Genomic DNA, 17,500 nt, shown 5'->3' with positions numbered 1-17,500 from the left:
GGTAATGGTGAGGTTCTGTAGGATTATTTCCCATTACTCTATCTTTTTTGTCTACTTCCACTTCTGAAGTGGAGCGTCGGCTTCTGGAGGTGAGAAGCTAGGTGGATGGCAATTGGAGACCCACAAAGACATCTAACACGTGGCGTCAATAAGGGGCCTACGGTCTTCAATCACTGAGCTCAGACAAAGGCATTCAATCTAACCATCCCACGACATGTAACGGCCAGAAAAATACTTATATATATATATATATATATATATATATATATATATATATATATATATATATATATATATATATATATATATATATATATATATCAACCGATACCACAAAATGAGCAGTTAGGAAAAGGGAGATCAGACAGAATGCGGAGAGACGAGATAGACATACGCAGGAATGACGTGACAGAGGTTAGACCAGACGTATAATATATGAAACAAGTTGGGAAATGTTTTTGCCCATTAGTGTATTTCGAATATGATGGTTACTCAGTGGTAAAGGCGAAGTCCTTGAAACGCACAAGATTCTTGGACTTGGAGAAAGTGCCTCCGAAGCGCGGGGGACCATTTCGTAGGGGAAAAAAAAAAAAAAAAAAAAAAAAAAAAAAAAAAAAAAACCGAGAGATCTCCCCTCAACACTCTTCGGGGAAATCGAAGCGCAAATATCTCACGGAACCATTGATTCCGAAAAGAGTAAGAAAAGGTCGCTAAAAAAGGGTTGAAAAACTTATAGAGCTATTAGGGAAAATGAAGGGGAGGTGGCAGTAATTTAAAGAGAGAGAAAAAGAGCAAAAAGAAGAAGAAGGAAAAACGAAAACGAAAGAAAATGAATGGATGGCGATGGACGTCTATGAAAGAAAAATGGAAAGATGAAACTTAAAAAGCATGATATTGCTGATTACTCAAGTTTTTATGAGAATAGTAATATAGATAATGTTGACATTATCATGATATCAGCGATGAAGATATAAGAAAAAATACAACAGTAAGAACCACTCTGCTGATATTCTTAGTACTAATACGCTAAAACGATGGAGTGAATTATGCACATATAGGAAATGGGGGAAATAGTGGAGGAACCAATGATACTTGAAACAGAAAGGAGAGAAGAGACAATAATGAAGAAAACATATACTTGGAAAATATGTTTTTAAAAGGACCAAAAATTAAGTGAGAGACGGGAGAAAAAGGAACAAAGGAAGTGAACTGAAGTATCAGAAGGAAGGGAATAAGATGAAGGAAGAACAAGAAGGCGAAGAAGTGGAGAAACACCTACTCTCCCTCACATCTCACTATGTTGTTTATCTTATTCTATTTTTACATATTTGTTTATTTACTTTGCGTCAGCTTTTTGATATCATATCACTTTTTATGCAGTCTGAACGAGTTTGGGTATTTTCTGCCGCTTCAAAGCCAAACCCATGAGCTGTAAAACTATTTTGTGCCTAAGTACTCCAGCATCGTAATTCCTGAACTTCAAAGTCTCGTGATGACAGCATTTTTAGAGGACCTCAGGAAAAGAGCAGCCAAGTGTGACGTACTGTAGGGTGAGTTGAGGCTCATATACCTCTGAGATTTGTATCTGATCGCTCAAGCCTCCATTCGGCATCAAGTACTTTGTACTTCATCTAGGTCTCTTTGTATGTACTACCACAAACATCCGAAGATGACACACCATATATCAGAGCTATGCAAATGTGTTTTTTGCTTTTGCTGCATGAATAGTATGTTGTTTGAAAAAATATGCTATACCAAAATGAGTGTATATAGAAATATATTATTCACATATGAAGGATCTTGCATAGTATGGGCAAGTTCGGATGTCCGAAGCAGCGCATGCGCTTTGTCACTAATGGCGTTCTCAGGTTAGTAAAGAAGATCAAAGATTATGACAAGAGGAAAAGGAAATTAAAAAGACAAAACTTATAACTTTTCATTGCCAAAGACGCATGCACGATTTTTTTTCATAATCAGACATTAAATTCTTCTTCTGCCCACTCCATTCCGTAGTCGTTGTGTTATTACGTAATTCGTTTGTCTGTTTGTTTACTTCTGCATCCGACCTCGTTATGGACCGAAAGTTTTCTTGACCTTTTACTATGTCATTGTAACTCAGTGATAGAGAAAGAGATCTTGGGTCTGGTCCGGACACCGAGTGCCAGCCTGTCAAGGTTTACCTTCGTGATGGAGGTGAGTGTGTTGACGGGACCTGAAGATGATTGTAGGGGAGATAGTCCTCTCCAACATCTGTTTCGCAAGCACAGGTCTGTAGTTCCAAGATTTCCTTAAAAAGGCTATCTTCTTCAATTAATCTTTGATCTGTCTTAGGTGAAATGTTGATGTGTTGTGTCCTGGATCTCGAAGGTAGATTCTGTTTTTTTTTTTTTTTTTTTTTTTCTTTTTTTTTACTCCTCGTGAACGACGTCGAGGTCCTTGTTACTCGTTGTGTGACCTTTTATTTACATTTGATTCATTTGATCATTTTCTCAGAAAAATTCGACCGAAGCGTCCCCTACACATTGCTCAGTAACCCGTACTGTACAATCTTTACACAATTTTATTGATAGTGTGGTGATAATATCATTGGACCAATGAAAAGGGGACAACAATACTGTGTCAGAACATTGCCACTAGTAAAGGGGTTACGACAATTGGCAGTCGCAAGTCTCAGTCGTAGACAAAATTTTCTTCTCACGTTGTGCGTGTAGATTTTTATCCTCTTCAGGCTGTTTAATGTCCGAGACTTGGATCTCCTTGGACAGTGCTTACTCACAATCGGTGGCACACTGCCCGTGAGGACACCAGGCAATGTGGTTGGACCTTCAGGTGGCGGTGAGCCAACAGGAACGCCCGTGACATCATTGAATGTTCAATGCATAGTTTGTTCAGAGGTTGTGGTAGTATAATCTCACATCCTATATACCAATTAGGTATCTAATGATCCACGTATCATTATTACGGAACATTATATATCAATGAAGATTTTCAATCACGTCTTATACATTTATTTGTTCTGGCTGCCTCCAGACGATTTTATTCATCTATGAAAAATTCCCTGTGTAGCGGAGAGGTTACGACTGTTATACTTAATCCTTTCATTGTTACTTATGACTCGTGAGCTTGTTCTGACAAGCGCCAAACGCTTATTTTCAGTCAAGGAAATACCCCGGCATAGCGAGAAGATAAAAAGCCTATCACGAATGAGGACCAGCAATGGGTGTCTCTTTCATAAAACAATGAATATTAACTAAATACTCACCTCATCTCTCTAAAAGGACTTGCAATTTTGTACAACAATAACCTCTCACTCATCGTCTTTCAACCTCAGTCTTCCTCAACAAACCACCTTTCCTTCACACCCACGTCACCAATATGCTCCCTCCAACACTCTCCCTTATCCTCCTTCCCCCCTCCTCTACCTCTTCCTCTCCCATGCTTAGCGCTAAAACCGTCGTCAGGGGGAAAGGTTCGGAGAGTGGTGGGGGGTGGGGGGGAGCGTTGATGGTGCCAGGTGCCACGTCTCCCCCTTCCCCGGCCAAACCCACGCCCTTCCCTCAATCCCTCCCCATGTCTTCTACCCATCTCCCGATGCCTCAGTTGCACCCCGCGAATCGCTTCTCCAATCATACTTCGATTTTACCCGCCCCTCAGTACTCATTTCGCCCTCTCTCGCCCCCTTCACTGCTCCTCACGAATTATTTAAGTTCCCTCATCCCCTTTTTTCTCCTAGTCTTTCGCCTTCCCCCTTTTCAACGTCATTTTAAAGTCTTTTTTATTTTCGATGCTCTGCATTTTCCGAACGCCATCATCCTTTTTCGTCCTCCTTTCCTCTCTTTCTCTCTCTCTCTATATATATATATATATATCTTCCTCTCTCTCCCTCTCTCTCTCTCTCTCTCCCTACCTTTCTCTCTCCGTCTCTCTCTCTCTTTCCCTCCACCTTTGTCTCTTTCCTTATCTCTCTATTTTTTCTTCCTGTCTTTCTTTCCCTCTTTCTTCCTTTCTTTTTCTTCTGATAACAACCTCTCTGTCTCTACTCTTCTTTCACCATTCCAGCAATTGTATACCCGTCTTTGTCTCTTTCCCCTGCCATTTCGTTTTTATTTTCTATCATTTTCTGCTTGAGGCATTCCCCCCGTCTTCCTTCGGCCTCAAACGTTTCTCGCTTTTTATTTATCGTCTTTCAGTCCTCAGTATCCACTTTCCTTCATATTTTTATTGCCCTTCTCCCTCTCCCTCTCTCACTTTTATCCTCCACTTCTTTCCTTTCTCTTCCCTTTATCAGCTCATTCTACTCCCTCTCGCTATTCTTCAAACTCTTCCACTCTTCCACCTGTCTGCCTCGCCCATCTTCACACTTCTTTCTCGCCTCATCTCCTTCCTTCGCCTTCCCTTATCCTCTATCCACCTCTTCATCACGTTCACGTTTCTTTCTGTTTTATTTCTCTTATGCTCCTTCTTCCCACATCAATCATTGCCACTCCTTTTCCTAGTCTTGATTTACCTCACAGAAACTCTCTAATTTCTATGTGTAATTGTTGGGTTAATAGATTTCCTATTTGGCCAATCATATGTCTTGGTGGGTTGTCTTGCTGGCTGTCTCTCATTATTTCCACATTTTCTTTTTTTTTCTCATTTTTGTTTCCTCCTTTCTACTGCATTCAGTCTCACCGTATCCCATTTTCTTCGATCACGCTTTCCGTTTTCTTCTCTATCTATTCCAACCACCCCCTGTACTGCACACGTCTGGTGTCTTTTAGTATAGAGATTAGACAAGAAACTCTACCAGGGGTTCTATCAGCCGCTGAACATGTTTCTCTACTCTATGACGCAATTTACGACGTTAGTAACGTCATGCAAAGGGGAGGGGGACACCAGGACCTACAGAGGGCGAAGAATTATGTGTGAGAGGCGTGGATACTCACGTGAACTGGTGATAGACATATGACCCCCATGGAACTATAAAGGGGACTGTAAAAGAATGAACGAGGACCGGAGGCTTTGTTTAGAAGAATGGGAATCATGAGTACAGGTTCTATTTGTTTAGCATCTCTAAAACTCAGAAGGCTCCAGAATACGAAACGAAAAGCTCCGGAATAAAGTAAATTCCGCTCAATCCAGAGGTAGATTCATTTATGTTCGTGTATGTTTCTGAAACGAGTTTGAGTCCCGAATATTTCGAATTTTGTAGATTCCGGATTGAGGGGAATTAGCTCCATGTGACTTGGCGGAGCGAGGCATTGCGCGTGTTGCATTAAAGGCTGTTCCCCGTAGCTATGAAAACTCTGTTGAGTGGACCCATCTGGTGGTTGTTGGAATAAAATATGTAGATTGCATCATCGAAAGAAAAAGGATAATGGGTAATAGTGACGCTTCAGCTAGGTTATTTACAGAACAATGTGTAACATGGCTAAAGGCAGAAACGTGCTCAAATATTTTGGCGCGCGCGCGCACATACACGCACATACACGCACACACACACACACACACACACACACACACACACACACACACACACTGTAGCGATCACAAAAATTCACATATGTTACGCAAAGGCAGTATAAGAGCATGATGCACCAAACCTTAATAAAACATTTCGCAACTTAGGAATGCAGAGAATGAATGGTGATCACGATGTGAGATTTGTACCCAGGTACTCTATAACGATGGAGAGAAGAAAAACAAACATCCAAATCCTGCATAAGACTAAAATACAAATGACATATATGAAAAATACAAAAGTGACATTGCCCAAAGGCGTACAGGTAGTGCAATGTAGTTCAGTTCGAAGCTTTAAGAATCATTTAGATAAATACCCAAGTAAGATGCTGTAATTATTATAATTTATGTTATATTATTTGTTTTTGTTTTGTTATAATTTGTCTGTCTGATTTTCATTTATTATTAGTTATATGTCAATTTATAATCATTTACTATTTACCTTTTTGTTTGTTATTCAACTATACCTATGCATTTATTTATGTATTTTATTTGTTATTTTTACATTATTATAGTTTTAATTTATTATTATGATTTTTTTTTTTTTTTTTGCATCCGACCTAGATATGGATCAAAAGGTCTCCTGTCGGCATGCTCCGCCTTTGTAATCCTTTGTATATGATCTGAAGAGGTCATGCACAATAGAGCAGGACTGGAGAGCAAAGAAAACACAGGCAATAACCAGCGCTTCGGTCATTGGGGATAAAATCACGACTAAGAGGTGAAGTCGTAAAGGAGAGATCTAAGGATTTAAGAAAGGAAATAGAAAGGAGGGACATTAGAAGTTATAAGTGATCAGTGGGGGATTAGTCTTCAATCATAATGTGTGACTCTAGTCCATATGGGTGCTATCAAATTTCAAATCGTTTGTTTACCACTGTTTTACATCTATGGTGATACTTATAACACATACAAAGTTCCCAAGCTCCCAGGTTCTAACCAGTGATTGCACGAGCAAGTTCCAATGTCAGAAAACGTAGGACGGCTCTGACTAATGTCTTGAATAGCAGGATATAAAATCCTACAGGAAATGGTTATAACCTGCAGCAGCCTGATCTCATAATACAAGACCTCAAATCCGGACTGGATCATACGTCAATTTCGTGATTCATTATATGATGAAATTTATAAGAAGAAATAATTTAGTACCAGACCAATTTTGGTAGGAGTGAGAAATTGTGCACAAAAAAAATTCTCCTTGTCAAACAAATACAGTAGCTGATGCATATAATGTATAATCAAGTTTGGATCCTAATATGTGTGTATATATATATATATATATATATATATATATACATATACATATATATATATATATATGTGTGTGTGTGTGTGTGTGTGTGTATTATTTCAGCCTATATCCGCTCTGCGAGGTGGTTTGGCATGATATCCTTTGTTGAAACTCGGGCACTTAAGCCTGTATATCTTTACTACCGTTACGCACTGACTCTTGTGGTTTTGAAACTCCTATCTCTGATGTCTCGCCTAGGCATCGGCGTTTCTGTCTGCTTGGCTACCACGCTCCGTGATTTCACGAGAAACGCAAATTAAGACACCTTCAGGTTTCCTGAATGATACGAGAACCCGAAGTCTCTCTAGTCCTGATACTGAAGTTAAAGAACGCCTACCTCTTGCACCTTGGTCCCTGATTGTTCGTGTCGCGCTGCATGCGGCCTCTGATTGGTCGAATCACGCAAAGGAGTTAATCAAGCCTTACTTGAGTTTCAAGGGGTTCTGACTGTCGTTAGGTATTCTATTCAACACAAGTTTACCACCACCTTTGCCTTATTATCAACCCATTTCTCCTATTACTTTCACTATTACTCTTAACCTTAGTATTCACTTGCGAGTAAGCTAGATTTCTTTCAAGGATTTAATGTTGATCATAACTAAATCTATCCTTTGGGGAATACTCGTCCTTCCTTATGTACCACAAAAGGAAAATATCTTAGATATGGACTGTTACTTCAAGTTGTAAGTATTACAGTGGCTGATATCTTCTAGAAGGCTTTGGGGGACTCATAACTTTGGGTCGTATATGTACGATGTGAGCGATTGATTTGCGATCTCGTAGGCATTCATGTCATTATTAACTATACCTATGCATTATTTAACGATACCTATGCATTTATTTATTTATGTACTTTATTTGTTATTTACATCATTATAGTTTTTATTTATTCATTTATTATTATTTTTTTCGCATCCGATAGATATGGACTAAAAGGTCGGCATACTCCGTCTTTGTAATCTTTGTAATCTTTGTAATACGCCAGCCACTGTAGTACTTAAAGTGGAACCAGTTGGACACGGATACAGAACCTTAAGGAGTTATCACGCCTAGATGATGGAGGGATACAACTTGTGACTAAATCTTACGAGGAGAGACGCAAATCGTAGTTGAAAACACACACAAAAAAAGTTGTTTCTCTCTCTCCTCCATCCCAGTTGGTGATGAAGGTGGTTAAATATAGTAATTTGAAAATAACGAAGACTTGGAAATCATCTAGTGCTATTGCACATTCCAAAAACAATGACTACATGCATAATTACTTTCTTTTACTATCTTTTAATCTTGTCATTATGTTGCCATTTTAAGTATACACGATTATCTATTCAATATTAGAACAGACAATAAGCGAAAGATCTACTCATCGCAACTAAATTGTATGAATTATTATCAAACCATGAAATAGTTGTCAAGTTTGATTGCATATAACCGAATAAAGACAATGTGCAATTTACCTGACTGTTGGCGTTCCTTTACTAGCGGATCTGACCACTACTCCGCTCCAATGCCTTTTCGTATCTTCCCGGTGTTTTTAGCCAACGAGTTCAAATGACACTGTTGGTATAATTGGATTACTTAATCCTTTAAAATACCCTCCTAGGAAGTTAGGATAGAGTTGGTTGGGATAGGTTGAGTTAGGTTAGGTTAGGTTGGGTTAAGTTAGATAAGGTTGGTTAGTCTAGGTTAGGTTAGGTCAGGTTAGGCTATGCTAAGTTGAATTAAGAAAATGGTTTCCAACAAGATTTATGTATGGCCCCTAAAGAAACCTGACAGCAATACTCATTACCTCGTACAAAATCTAAAAATGTATTCCATAACTGTGTTATGGACAAAGTCACGCAAAAATTATTTTTCATGGGATTACCCATTACTCCCTGTACAGTGGAAAACTAACCCTATGGATGATATTCACTTCTAATTAGGGATCTCTAGATCACAAGGCTAGGTACTGTAAAGGTAAAGAATATAGGACAAGGTGGGGGAAAGTAGGGTAAAGTAAGACAAATTAAGGTAATTTAGGTTAGGTTGGATGAAGGGGTTATTGTGAACAATTACCGTTTATTTACTTCCTACAGCGTTTACGCTTCATGAGCAATTGTATCAAATGGTGTATTATTTATACATATATATGAAATATAGCATATTTCAACATCTAGATATCAAAGTATGTTGCTGTCATACTAACCTGTTAATGATATCTTGTTAGCGAAAGTTATTTGTTGCCCAACACTTCTACGGACTATGTCCTTTTGTCTAAGGATTTTATGGAACCGGTGTAAACATTCGTCTACCGCAGCGTTGCCGCGTTTTCTAGTGTCGTGTAGAATGGGAGTGTTGCCATACCGGGGCATACATTTTCCTCGGGCGTGTGCCGAATTTCATAGCAAGACATACTTGTCAAACTTTGACAAAATGTTGGTTCTAGTTTTTTTTTTATATATTCTTGAATGTATATAAGGCCCTCATGCCCTAACATATTCAGTAAAATATAAACATTATTTTTTATATTATTATCGCATAAAGAAAGCTGAAATTTAGTGTAGATTTTTTTTTTCTACACCGTATCTTTTTATGAAATATTGTACCCCGAAACTTTCGGGGTACAATATTTCATAAGTAATATAATTACCAATAAAAGTCATATATTTTTATGTACCATTTATTATTTGATAACTAATTATATGGTTTTTAAACAACAACTTGAGTGATTGAGTGTTTTGAACAGCCCGCTGATTTGTTGAAAATTTTTCCTCACGCATTTGCCACATGCCGCTATCTTTCTATGTTTTGGTACAAAATTCTACGAAACGGCAGTCCTGGTCCCCCGTTCAGTGTTAGCTAGAATAAAGGGATTAAGAAGCAAAACACAACAAAAAGGTTTAGTATACATAAAAGACAAACAAACAAAAATCATTATGCAATATGTTTGTGAAGTTAGGTAAGACAGCCGAATGCAGAAAATGTTACACAAAGTTTGAGTGAATATTTTGAAATAACTACATACAAAGGCTTACTATTAGGGGCAAACAAGTAATACTATAAGGTTTCGTGAAGAGAAGCTATGAAGCAAGTCATCCAATGTAATACACAATACTTCCAAAAGTATTTTTACAAACCTGTGCAAAAGAAAATGACACATCGACATTGGGGTTTCATGTAAAGTCAAGAACTGTGTGACATAATGGTGTGCGTATTTTTTGATAAATAAACAGTACACAAGCTGATTTTGAGATACTGCATACGAAAATCGACTACAACATAGGAATCTATTTTCCCTAAAAAAAAAGCGTAGATTCATGGGTGATTTGATACAGGTCTTTCGGATTCAAAGATTCTAAAGGGAATTGACAACATCAAAAGTAACGAAAATTTCACATTGAATGCAAATCAGACAAGAAATAATGGTCTCAAACTGCCAGGAAGTAGATTTAATTTGGAAAGGGGTAGAAACAAGTTCGCCAACCTTGTAATAAACGAATGGAATAAACTTCTTGCAGAGGCAGTACAATGTAGTACAGTTCGAAGTTTTAAGATTCGTTTAGATAAGCACCTAAGCAATTTGCTGTAGTGCCTGCCATGTATTTGATTCTATTTCATTTTTTGTTATTTATTTAGTTATCATTGTAGGTTATAAATTACATTACATTCGGAAATTGGTGGTAAAATAAACTCAGGAGGTCTTCTTGTCTTTAATAAGACCGACAGTGTTCTGCCTTACAAATACACAGCAAGCCCCAAGCAAAACTCGGAGTGTTGCCAGAAACATATTCTATCTATATATATACAAGGTTGCCAAACATGGTAATTGTAGGCTGTTGCCATATTAGTGATAAGGAAATTTGGAAGGCTGGGTCGCGACGGGAGACGCCAAGAGAGCCTTTGTTCGCGCAGGCTTGTCCTGAGGTGCAGAGAATCTATTGTCGCTGAAAGGGGCGTTGCCAGGAAAGTCGGTGAGCTGGGTCACTTGGAACAATGAACCGTCCCTTGGGAAATCTGTGCCGGCGTCGGAGTACCAACTTGCAGCCTATGTGTGCGCGCGTGCGTGTGTACGCTAGGCATCAAAGGGAGATGGCAGGTACGTTGAATATCGAGATGATAACATCAATATTCATTCGCTTATTTTTTTGTTATTCATGTATTTATTGTCTAAATTATTGTTATTTTTCTGCTTGCTTATTGTCATTATCTATTTACAGTATCTATTTTATTCATTTATCTACTTATTTACTTATATCTTTATGTAGTGTTTTTTCGCATCCGACCTAGTTATGGACCAAAAGGTCTCCTGTCGGCATGATTTTCCTTTGTAATCTTTTGTTATTGGTATTCATGCTTACAATCCTACAGCACCAACGGTGACACTTTTGCACATTTTTCACATCCAAGATAAACTAATAATATTTGCAAGACAAAAGGCAAAAAACTCTTAGTTGAACTAAAATAAGATAGAAAAGTACACTTATGCTAATATTAAAAAAGTAAATCGCCGAGAGGACGCCAAGGAATATGAAAAAATATAGCATACCGAGTTTTACTTTTTAGATAACAGACATATGTATGAAATAGTAATCTTCAAAACTCCTGATATTCCTATTTAATTAATTTGTGACAATTTAACTACATTTGTGTTGCTTTGCTACGATTGTATTTATATAAGACTCTTCCAGTTGTTTTTTAACTGGTGTACAAAATATACCAAATACTCAGCAAAGTGTTGTATGTGTATGTTCATAAATATCTTTAAAAGGGACAAGAATTCTAGTAGTAATTGTATAAAAATATTTTTATGAAGCCTTTATAAAGTTTACAATCAAAATCTGGTAAGTAGGGCTCCCGCAACGAGAGTATCAAGAGAAGTATTTACATGAGTATTATGTCGAGTTACAAAACATGAGTATAGATATCGTACACTAAGGCTGTAGACAAAGACTGTATACTGGTATATGCACAGCCATCATGCAAACCAAAGCTGCACCTTCCTTTGCTTAGGGCCAGTGCCAAATGCCAAAAGGGCATACCATACCAGCCAAGTAAGCACGTGGTATGCCGTGTGAATGTTACGATCTTCATCTGTGATGTCATGCTCGTGGCCATTATCTATTGGCAATAATGGTATTGTCACTGCTTCCATTATTGAGAACAACCATGATATCTCACCTGCCTTCAATATCAACCAAGCACTAAATGTCCTTCTCGCATATTTGGTATCAACTTGACATCGTCAGTATTACTGAAGTTAATATCAATAAACGTGTATCGTGCACGGGTCTTGATTAATTCGGCTTGGCGACGTTCTTGACATATCTTATTTTAAATAACTCCAGAAGCATATTCATTAAGGGATGGTGAAAAGGTTAAGATTATCTCGCTTTGCTCAAAGAAGAATGCAGGTCACTTTTAACTTCCACGATTTCTCCTTTCTGCTGCACTCTTAAAGGGGTTTAAGCTACAGTTACACTAGTCAACAGAATTGTTAGATTCCAACAATTCATTTGGATTTCGTCCAAGATTGGAGTGTAACCGTAGATTTTTTGCTAAGGTTACACTCCAACCTTGGACAAAATCTAACAAAATCTTTGGAATCCAACCATTCCGTTGACTAGTCTAACCGTAGCTTTAGTTATGACCTCACCTTCCTCCTACCTTTTCATTACATTTTGATACTAGAGTCGTTTATTCCAGACACCACCAAGTGATTTTATTCAGCTAGGGGAAATTACTTTCACAGCGAAATAGATATAAGTACTTAGAGCCTAGAGTCTGCTTTTTATGACTCAAGTAACTTATTCAAGCCGGACGATTTAATTCAACTGAGAGAAACACCCTCCACAGTGAAATAGTTACGATATGATAGCTGAGTATGACTTATCCCTTGCATGATATTCTGGTGTGACACTGTAGTCTTGGCAAAGCGAACTAATGAGTCACATACGAGATCATAGAAGTTATGATATGAAGATGCTACACTTCTTCGCCGTAGTACATGTATTATGTTAAACGCCAGAGGATTTCATTCATCTAAGACCCCGGCAGACTCCGGCCTGAGAGGGGTCTCGATTGGTCCTAAGGGTTCCTCTAAACCAGTGGTTCTTAACCTGTGGGGAATTCCCCACTGGTGGGGAATGGCGGAGTTGCCAAGTGGGGAATGACCGGTCGGACAGAAGAACCACTTTTTTTTTTTTTTTTTAATCGATGTGTTTTTGTTTCTTTTTGTTTGTTTCTGGTGTCTTCTTCTTGTCACATTTCGTGAATTTGTTTCCACTCACAAATAATCGATAGTGCTTCAAGATTTATGTATTTATGTATTTCATTTCCATGTGATAACTGTTAGTAAAAAACTAATATATGCAAACAAAAATTAAGGGCCGTAAAATGGCATAAAAAAGCAAAGCGTATATTCACGTACTAAACACTGCGTGGGTTAAAATCGAATTTGTCAAAGACCGATGCTGTGGTGGGAAATGGAGAATTGGCTCACTAAAAAGTGGGGAATTGGAGAAAAAAGGTTAAGAACCCCTGCTCTAAACCAAATAAAATTGGCTTCTATTAGCCAGAATATACTTTTGACAGGCCTGCCTGGACCTAAAAGGTAAATTGAGGTAATTTTTCGAGAAATCTTTCTTAAACCTTATTGTCCTCAAGGGTTTCTTCAAGGTAGGTAGAATCGCCTGGCGTTAGCAAAAACAAAATCCTAAAAGTTCCGTCAGGATTGACTCGGATAGACCAGCGTCTGGTGAAGGCATAAAGGGGAAACCCATCTGGAGGTTCGAACTAACCAGTTCGTCATCGGGGTCCTCAACCTACAAACCTGACTGACTGGCGTCTAGATTTGTGACCTACCCTGTAGGCAAGGTCTTCGAACCATCTCCCCTACTGTAGCTAGTGATCAAACAAAAGAACTCCAAGTATCACGGGGTATAATAATATGGGAGGCGGTGGTCACTTCCTGGGTCATCCCGTCTCCAAACTTGCCTCCCGGTTCCCAACCCTCCCCTTCTCCCTCTCTACCAGAATCCTCGATTCTCCTCGGCACAGGTCTGAGGACCACAGACCCTTGCGAGCGTGTAATTCGGATAATAATTCTTCGGCCTGGAACAAAATGTTTTGCCTTGAGACATCATTTAACAAAAAAGTAATTGGTGTAGTCTTGGTTAATGGGCTCTCTCGTGTTATTTTGTCATTACGCTATGGGTTGTTATTATATACCCGGTAGGTCATTTCTCAAGTCATTCTGTAATGGGACAGAGTAATCCTTTCTTGTAAGGTGTGAGAGGCAATGTACTTAGGTTGTGCCTGGTTAGTGGTATTTTCAAAATATTCCAGTGAAATTTTCTTATATGGGCTACAAGTTATCCAAAGGTTCCTCTACATTGATAACAACACTTCTAGTGTTTTCACACAAGAACTTAAGCAATCAAGTGTATTTATCAAATTCCAATCTGGATTAATACTTATAAATATTTGATTTCAATTACATCGTAAATTTGTTCTGTCCCTTGATGACAAGGATATCACCAATACTCACCAGTTTTCATAATGAATCATTTTCATGTTTCCGACTGTCGATCCTTGTACATCCTTGGAACACATTACCAGTCTCTTCGGTGCAATGTGTGTTTAGGCCTTTTTTTTATCATTATTCCTTGGGTTACGGGCACCATGGATCCTTCCCCTTAGGTTGGTGGAAAAAAAAAAAAAAAAAAAAAAAAAAAAAAAAAAAAAAACCCCAACACATTTATTTATATAAAGTTTTTAGGAAGCCATGTTGTCAGGTCGGAGGATTTTTTTTCAGTTTTGTTTCATCCATACCTTCTTACTGGCCAGGCTGATGAGCACACAAGCTGCTGTATGTGCCAAGCCTTGCATGTTTTGTACGAACACTAGGCCCACAAGTTTTTTTTTTTTTTATTTTTTCTTTGATCGTCATACCAGCGCTAGTCGGCAGTTCGGCGGAAATAGAAAAGAGGAATTTCGCCATATTTTGTTTAATCTTTATTTCGGGGTTTCCAACGTCGGCAGGCCCGTAACCCAATGGATAAAAAAAGTCTGGCCTTATTAAGATTGTGAGTAAATCTATTCCTGTCTAGTCGCAATAATAAGTGTTGCCACTGCTTTCAATAACGTTCAGACAAAATTGACGATAATCGGGTATTGCGAACGAGGTCGTTTAAAAGTAGTGACAGGATTCACTAAGACTACTCTACATGAGCACAGAGAAAATACTGTTTTTCTTTTCCATACTGTGTTAACGAATGTGATGTGATACTAGTTGGCAATCGTTCTCCGGATCTTATAATCAGAAAAAAAGATACAAAAGCCTCGACACAATACCTAATAATTACCAGTGACAGCTACTTGTCCTAGCTGTCTTATTACCTAGGCCACAGGGGACAAGCTTGATCTCATTCGGCTCACCACTTCCCTTAACTTATGCTGAATGTCATTAAAATTTTCGAATCATCCTACGACTTGAGTATTCATTCATGTGAGTGATTTTTGCTCGCGTTTTTCTCGATTATCTACTTTAGTTTTTACTTTAGCTGAGGCCAGGTGTTTTTGTTCACATACAAGAAAATCACCCTCTATTGCGAAAGGGTCAAACATATCCATTAGCATCCAGAAGGGTTCGTCTAACCTGAATACAATTGTCTTTCATTAATCAGAATGAAGTATCAAAAGAAGACCTCTCGGTGTCATCGATTTAAGCTAAACTAAAACTTTCTGGAAGGAGAGCTGTACACCACATAACTTTAGATATTTCTAATTATGGGAGAGAAAATCTAGGGTCTTTCAGTACCACATGAATTCAATTTTGTCATCTCTCCACCCTACCCAACCTTCTGCAGAGATTTGCTCCTTTCATTATTCTCGTTCTATCTTTAGATGGTAAATCTATCTTGAAAAATCATATTATTGCCTTAAACCAATATAGAATTTTTATAGCGCCTTCAGTTGTTATCTATACATTTCCTCGTTACTTTCGTTACCCTCGTTCTATCTTTAGATGGTAAATCTATTTTGAAAATTCATATTAGTGCCTTTACCAAGATAGAATTTTTATAGCGCCTTCAGCTGTTATCTATACATTTCAAAGGGATGCAAATGGGAGAGGGAGGTGGGGTGTAGGTCGGGGTGTAGTTTTAGGATGTCCACAGCGTCCTGATGAAATGATCATGCAAGAAATCCTACTGTTAGATCCTCTTTCTGTGTTTATGATGAATATATGGTTAAAAATGAAGAAAAATGGGAGATAAACTAATTATTATTTGCTGACGACACTCTGCTTATAATAGGATTAGAGGAGGATTAAGAAAGTTGGTGACGGATTTTGGGAAGGTGTGCGAAAGAAGGAAGTTGAAGATAAATGTATGTGAAAATAGGGTGATGAGATGTACAAGGAGGGAGGATGGCAGCAAATTGAAAGTGAGTATTAAGGTAGAATGTGGATCGAGAGAAGCAAGTAAATGTCTTGGGGGATTCATTTTTTTTAATGAGAAATAGACATTTGGGAATGGATGCTAAGAGGAGATTGTATGAAGGGTTGATTGTGCCGACAGCACTGCATGGAGCAGAAACATGGAACATAAGTAAGGGAGAGAGAAAGAGTTTGAATGTGTTCGAGATGAAATGCCTGAGAAGTATGGTAGGGGTTACCAGGCTGGATAGAGTGAGAAACGAGGAGGTGAGGCGGAGAGCGGGGTTGGGAAAGGAGTTGGGAGAGAGGGTTGATGAAAGAGTTTCACCCCCTTATCAACTTTCACCCATCTTTCATCACTGTCTTTGTTTCCCACTGTTCTGTTACATATGATTTGTCACTTACAATTTTAGTCGGTAAGCCCTGTTGCCTCCAATCATCCATTTGGTTAGTTCCATTTAGTACAATATTTTCATTGATATTCTAGACTCCACTTAGTATTATCTTTTCCTTCTGATACAATCTTCAGTCTAGGGGGAAATTAAAATTAGACAGTTTTCTTCCTTTCTTCCGTTAATTCTTATACAGCGTGCTTCTCTGATGTACACTCAACAATCTCCCGATAACACGTTATTAGGTCCTGGGTGAGCTTTGCAGTGACGTAGTGGTTTCTTTAGTCTAATGCTCTTTAACTTTATATTTAAGATCCTCCCCAAATCGCGTGATCTTACAATCGTGAACCAATAGAATTTTTTCCTCCACCCTTTCCCCAATCAGATTTGTTGTTACAAGTCTATATTCAATATTGTTTACAGCAATCTCTAATCTCTACATATCTCATTTAGGTTACAAAATTCTTAAGTCAGCGATAGTATGGGGCCCCCGGTCATTGTTTATAAACACACAACGGGGAGCGAACATATGCAAATTACTCTCCTGTCGGCTGTGTTGTTTATAAACATTTAAACCATAAAAATATAACACTCGTCTTCTCCCCCTCTTTCTACCAGCTTATCTACCAACCTCTTACAAAGAATATTAGGATAGTTTGGACACATGGAAAGAATGAGTGAAAAAATATTAGCAAAAGAAATATGGAAGGCAGACATCTTTAATATGGCCCCATGCATTTATGGTATGAGGGCCTTCCCTCAGTGTGTGGGTAGAGGAGAATGGCGGGACCCTAATTAAACGGCGTTGCGTTCCCCTCGTTACTGCATAATTTTTTTTAGATATTTTCCCGACTCGTTTTACATTAATTAATTTCAGACTTCACACCAAAGCGCGCTCGT

General features: G+C 38.3%; 2 protein-coding genes across 11 annotated transcripts in view; one reads left to right on the top strand and one right to left on the bottom strand.

Moving 5' to 3' along the window:
- The window catches only part of LOC143017829 (uncharacterized), a 108,513-nt gene extending 100,170 nt beyond the window's left edge, over positions 1–8,343 (bottom strand). The window contains exon 1 of the mRNA XM_076172765.1: positions 8,248–8,343. The gene's annotated coding sequence lies outside the window, so the exon portion shown is untranslated. The remainder of the gene's footprint in view (positions 1–8,247) is intronic.
- LOC143017827 (uncharacterized) overlaps positions 1–17,500 on the top strand; it is a 582,072-nt gene that overhangs the window by 70,483 nt on the left and 494,089 nt on the right. The window lies entirely within an intron of this gene.

Source organism: Oratosquilla oratoria, chromosome 33 (assembly GCF_046742065.1).
Source record: "Oratosquilla oratoria isolate Oo_2021 chromosome 33, ASM4674206v1, whole genome shotgun sequence".
Lineage (NCBI taxonomy): Eukaryota > Metazoa > Arthropoda > Malacostraca > Stomatopoda > Squillidae > Oratosquilla > Oratosquilla oratoria.
Note: the sequence above shows the minus strand (reverse complement) of the source record. Positions and strands in the feature narration are given on the sequence as shown.